Here is a 6,707-nt window from a genome sequence, read left to right on the forward strand (position 1 = left end):
CACACCCACCCCTCCCCACATTCCCTTCCCCAGAACCTTTTAAGCTCCCACTGCTGGGGCAGGACTGGCCCTTTGCCCCGGAGCCTCTGGTCATGCAGGTGGGCTCTGCAATCACAGCCACGCAGGGAAGGGAGGGACAGGGTGCAGCCTGCAGGGGCCTAAGGTCACCCCTCTGTGACATGACCATCACCTCTGATCATGCTCACGCAGCCTTCGGGCTGTGCCTCCACCTGGGGGCTAAAGGTCCCTCACCAGTTCCCTGACCACCTCCTCCCCCAAGCTATCCCCAGAGCCCAGCCCTGGCTGAAGCAGCAGCCAGACATAAGTTAATGCAGTTTCAGCTCTGGCTCCAGATGCTACTTCTCTCACCTTTCTGGGCTAGTCCCTCACCAGCTCCATTCTCAGAGGAATATGGAAGGACCAGAGGCTGGAGGCTAGTCCTGGCCTTGAGGGGCACAGGCCTGGCCCTAGGACCGGTGCTGGTGGATAAGCCCCATCTGTCGGAGCCCATGGTGGCATGGTCAGCGTGAAAGGTGACACACACGCATGTGCACGGTGACGCGGCTCAGCGTGAAAGGTGACACACGCGCATGTGCACGGGGACGCGGCTCAGCGTGGAAGGTGACACACGCGCATGTGCACGGGGACGCGGCTCAGCGTGGAAGGTGACACACGCGCATGTGCACGGGGACGCGGCTCAGCGTGGAAGGTGACACACGCGCATGTGCACGGTGACATGGTCAGCGTGAAAGGTGACACACACACGTGCATGGTGGCGTGGCTCAGCGTGAAAGGGGACACACACACATGTGCATGGTGGTGTGGTCAGCGTGGAAGGTGACATACACACATGTGCATGGTGGCGTGGTCAGCGTGGAAGGTGACATACACACATGTGCAGGTGCATGTGCAGGTACATGTGGAGCCAGCAAAGCCACCTCTGCCCTCCTGGGCCCTGGACCCGGACTCTGGGGCTAAGCTGGGGCTGCTGCGGTGAATTCCCCGTTTGCTGAGGAAAGGGAGGCCTCATTTATGAACTCCCCTGAGCCGCCACATCCCAGACTTTATTTTCTCTGAGTCAGCCTCCATTTGAAAGGAGGAGAAAGGGAGCCTGACAGAGAGAAAATCAAATTCTAAGTTGCAACAACCAGAAGTGGTCTCCCAAATGAATCATAACTCTTATTTTTACAGGTGGGGAAACTGAGACCCAGAGAAAGTGCCAGAGGTTCACACAGCCAGTGGTGGCAGAGATGGGACCTGGATTCAGCAGGATTCCTGACTGCTGCTGCATCCCTGTGAAATGGGTGTGTTTGCATGTGTGTGCATGTGTGTGCCTGTATATGTGTGAGTGTGCATGCATGGGCATATGTGTGTGTTACTTTGTGGCTGTCCTGAGTTGTGTATGTCACTGTGCAGGTTGCAGTTTGACCCTCTAAGCTGGTCCCCTTCATCAGGTAACTCTCAGATCATCAGCTGGTGGGGGCCGTAGGGAGAAAGAAAGGGGAGTGTGCAGAAAACCTGCTCTTCGGTATTTGGTCTTTAGATTATGGGATGAAAATCAAATTTAAACTCTTTGCAGGGAGGTAATTTTTCCTAATCATTCACCCTGCTGCACGGATCCCCACAACTTGATTATGTCTAACTGGATTAATTGGTTGGAGAGTGATTTCTTTTCTCTGAGAAGACCTGCCACAGAGAAGGGGGCGTCATCTGAGCCCCAGTGACTCCCCGCCCACAAGCAAGTCCCTGGGGCCAGGTGCCTGGTCTCTAGGCCTCCCTCCAGCCTCCCCTCCCTGTTTCTCTTTCATCACTGGCTCCTTCTGTCACCATCTGTCTCTGTCTCCCACTGTCCCTGACACTGTCCTGGTTTGGGCTTCTGTGGTCCTGACTGCGGGGGAGGCCACCGCCCTGTGCCCCTGCATTAAAGAGTCTGATGTTCCCCCTTAGGGGAGGGGAAAGGCACAGTGTGAAGTGCTCAATTTCATCTTCTGAAGCAGCTGGGGCTGAGGCGAGGGGGTCACGTGGGCAGCCCCCCATAGCCCCACTCCGTGTGCCACCAATATCTTGGTTTCCAAAGCCTTTAAATTGCATAGAGTTTTACAGTTTGCATGGGCTGGATGCAGCCTGAGTGCCCACAGAGGGGGCTGCAGGGCCAGGCTGGGCCAGACCAGCTGTGGGGCTCAGGGAGGGCCTGGCTGGAAGAAGGAGGTCTGGGCAGCCCCTCTCTCAGCCTGAGGGAGGCTGAAGGGTCTGTAGTCCCAGTCACTCCCCCATGGCCAAGCTGACACTTCCCTCCCACAGGTACAGAATCCCGGGCCCCAGACACCTGCTCCTTCCTGAAGCTCAGCACCACCTTCCTTTCAGAACGGGGTCTGTTCTCAGCCACTGCTGCCCTGCAGCTCCTGCCCTGCTTCCTTGGGGTCTCCCTCCATACCCTCTGTCTACACTGTTCTCAGCCAGGCCAGGGGCACCGTCTTCTCTCTCCAGACACTGCACAGCCACCCCAGTCTCCCGGACCCAGGCCCTCTCTCTCCCCTTCACAGGCTGCAGCCGACTGCAGGGCCCTCATGAAATGGCCACACAAACCTCTGCAGCCCCATCTTTCCCACTCCCGTCTCACACTCACCCCACAGAGCCAGCTGTGCGCAGGCCTCTGCATGTGCCGGGCCATCTTCCTAGAACACCCTCTCCCAGGCCTGCCTGACGCCAGCTTTCTGCACAGCCCTGCTCGATGGCCAACAGCAGCTGGCGTGTACTGAGAGCTTACTATGTACCAGGCACTCTGCTGCGGGCTTTACATGGTTATCCCATTTAACACCCACAGCAACCCTGCAGGGATAAGTATTATCCATCTCCATTTTACAGAAGAAAAACTGAGGTTCAGACATGAAGCATCTGGCCAAGGTCTGTCATCTGGGAGGTAAATGGTGGAGCTGGGAAGTAAAGGGTGGAGCTGGGATTTGAGTCAGGTCACTTGCATGAAGTCGCTTCTGCCCATCCCAGGCACCTCTTCCCGGGTTCAGGGTCCCTCCTCCGCACTCCTGTTTCCCCTTCACAAGCATTTGCCTGACTGTTCTAAAACTGCCAATTTCCCATCTCCCCATGGGGCCTGAGCTGTGAGCTCCGCTGGACCACGGGGGTCTCACCTGTCTCTGAGTCCTAGAGCCCAGCATGGGACCCGGTACATGGTGGATGCTTGCCCAGGGTCTGCTGACTGGTGAGCTCCAGGGGCAGCCCTGATGGCTGCTCATCTCCCATAACTCCACCCTGTCTGCCACCAATATCCTGGCTTGCAAAGCCTTTAAACTAAATAGAGTTTTCCAGTTCATTTGAGTTAATCACAGCTGCCCTTTCTGGAAACCTCTTCCACAAATTGCCTGAAGAGAAATTGGCAGCCTGCTGGCAGTTCCTCCACCCAGACCTCACCCTACCATAGTGGCCTAGATGCATAGGAGAGGGCAGGAGGGGGACAGGAGGACAGGGCTGGAGAGTGTGTGCACACCAGGCCCAGGATTCACTAGGGAGGAGGCTCTGGCCCTTCTGGCTCTTGAGTCAGCACAGATGTGGTCTCTGAAGCAGACATTTTGTCCCTGAGCCCTCAGCAGTGGGTCTGGCACTCAGGAGGAGCTCTGGAATGAACATAAAGAAGCCCCTACTCATGTCTCCAGCCTCACTTCCTGCCTGCCCCAGACTCCACTCCCCCCATGCCCCACTCTCTCAGGCCTCAGCTCTCTCCTCTTGCGGGCCCTTCTCCCTGGAACCCCTTGCTTGCCTTTCACTTGTCTAATTCCAGCACACTCTTTGCTCCTCTGCTCAGGTATCACCCCCTTTCAGGAAGCCTTCCCTGACCCCCAGGAGAGGTCAGGAGCCCCTGCTCAGGGTCCCCACAGCCCTGGGCTTGCTCCTGTTAGTTCTTCAGCCCCTGGATAGTGATATCAGGTCCACCTATTGTCCCTAACCCCCAACCCTGCTAGACCAGAAGCTCCTTAAGGGCAGGGAGAGCCTCTAGGACAGGCCCAGAGCCACCATGGGGCCTCCCAGAGGAGGTACCTGTCAGTGCCATTGGGGTGTGGGACCCTGGCTACACCATCCCCAGGGTCATGGCAGTGAAGTCAGGATCCAGGAAGGTGGAGGAGCCTAGACCTGGCACGAGGAGCCACAGCTGCCTTCCAGATGACCTCACTCAGGGATGTTCTACATCCATGCCCTAAATTACTGGGTTCCTTACATCATAGAAATCGTAGCAGAGGCGGGGGTGGGAAACAATTCCAGGAAACCTAAGCTTTGGCCATAGAGTTCAGAGTCTCTGGGAGGGACTGGCGCCTAGCCCCCTGCCCCAGACTCATCCTGGGCATCTGTGGTCTACATCTATAGAAGTGGATCAGCATCAGAGCCCTGGCACACCCTGCCCAACCCAGCCTCAGCCAGCTTCCCCCTACCACAGCTAAGAAAGTCTTACTTGCAGGCTCACTGCCCAAACCCAGACCTATAGCAGAAGAGTGTGGGGGCTCCATCCCCAGACCCTAAGGCTCCTCACAGATTCTGCACCCTAAGCTTCATTCTCTGTGCCAGACATCCTGTATATACCGTTGGCAACTTCCCCATTCCAACCCTCTCTGCACTCACCACTCACCCACCTGCTGCATATCTGGACCCAGGGATGAAGTGGTAAATAAAGCAGACAAAGTTCCTGCCTCCTTGTAACTGAATTTCATTCAGAGAAACAGACAAATAATAACCAATGAAAAAAAAATGCCAAGAAAATGTATAGCATGATGGATGCAGGGAAGGAAATTGAGCAGGAACATATGGTGGAAAAGGGCTTCCTCTCCCTTCGATCAGCTGCCATCGTCTCCCACCCGGACCTTCCAACAGCCTCCTCAATGTTCTCCTGGCCTCCCGCCTTGACCCCTGAAATCTGCATCTGATCACGGCAGTTCCTCACTTCACACCTGTCAATGGCTCCAGGACATGGCCTTCAGGAGAAAAATCAAAACCCCATAACAAGGCTCATAAGGCCCTGCCCTTGCCCCCGCCCACCCCCAGACCCATTTAGTAGTGCCACTTGCCTTTTAATTCCATACTCCATCCTTACAGGCCCGATGAAGCAGCTTGGGAATGGTCCCAGAGGTTAGAGATGCATCCTGTGCCTAGAGAACAGCAGGCACACAGGTAATGTCAGAGGCAAAAGGTGACATTAGAGTAGATCCTGTGGGACCTTGTGTGCTGTGCTGGGACTCTTGGGTTTTATCTACTGTGTCCCTTGTCTGCCTTATCTCCCCCAAACTGACTGTAGCTCCATGGGGACAGGGACTGTTTCTCCTTTCTTCCTTTAAGCTCAGGGATGAGTAAAGATTTGATTGAGAGAAAAAGCCAATAAGGACAGGGCCTGGTAACAGGATAGTCGGCCCAGGGCTCAGCTAGGGCACCTTATAGGAAAAGAAGTGATCTGATGGCAACTTAAAACATAGAGGGGTTATCAAAAGTAGCCAAAACCAAGGGGCCAGGTTCAAGGAAGACAAACACTGAAGTCAGCCAGAGTTACAGACACGTGGGTTTCAGCACCACGGAGAGCTCTGAGGGGATGCCGTCATCTTCAGACTTCTGGGGTCACTCATCTGCTTTTGTCTTCTGGGCGGAATGAGCTGGTTGCTACGGGAAATTTGCTCTTGCAAACTGTATTTTGTGATCAGAAATGAAGACATAGACTCTGGAGTCAGACTACTTGTGTTCAGATCCTGGATCTACCACTTACAAGTTGTGTTTCTTAACCTGTCTCTATGCCTTGTTTGCTGTGTCCGGCAAGTGAAGATAACAGGGGTACCTTACCTTATAGGACTGTGATGAGGACTAAGTGAAATTATGAGAATAAACCACTCATGGAGACTGGTAGGTAGTCAATGATTTGAAAAGGTAGTTATTATTACGCCAAGAGCTTTTGTACACAATAAGGGAGAGGTGTTGCTTCAGAAGTTGCATTCATGTACTCAGTCATCTGACAACCTTGCTGGGGGTTGTGTTTTATGGGATATTTGATGGGATATAAAATTTCAAGCCAGATCCTAATACCAACTGCTTTTTTTTTTGTTTTTGTTTTGTTTTGTTTTTGAGACAGGGTCTCTGTAAGCCAGGCTGGAATGTAGTAACCCAATCATAGCTCACTGAAGGCTCAACCTCCCGTGTTCAAGTAACCCTCCTACTCCAGCCTCCCGAGTAGCTGGGACCACGGGCATTTGCCACCATGCCCAGCTGTGTTTTTTACTCCTTTGTAGAGATGAGGTCTCACTATGTTGCCCAGGCTGGTCTCAAACACCTGGGCTCAAACAATCCTCCCTCCTCCACCTCTCAAAGTGCTGGGGTTACAGACATGAGCCACCACGCCTCGCCTGACTGCTTCAAATGAGCTGTGTTACTTTGGGTGAGTCATATAACCTCTCCAAACTTCATTCCTCATGTGAAAACGAGGCTCCTTATTTTATTCATATGGCAAGATTTTTTTTCCTTTTCCCTTTCATCTTCTCTTATTTTCTTTCCCCGTCCTTCCTCCCTACTTCCGTCCTTCTTTCCATGAAAATATATTCAAGCTTTGCTGAGTCAATTAGAAATTAGATAATATATGGGGATATTAGACTAGGTGGCACTTAAGGGCCTTTCCAGTCCTGTCTCTGGGTCTTTGGCTCAACCCTTCCAAGAAAACACTGAGTGTC

The sequence above is a fragment of the Macaca nemestrina genome, chromosome 1, assembly GCF_043159975.1.
Source record: "Macaca nemestrina isolate mMacNem1 chromosome 1, mMacNem.hap1, whole genome shotgun sequence".
NCBI lineage: Eukaryota > Metazoa > Chordata > Mammalia > Primates > Cercopithecidae > Macaca > Macaca nemestrina.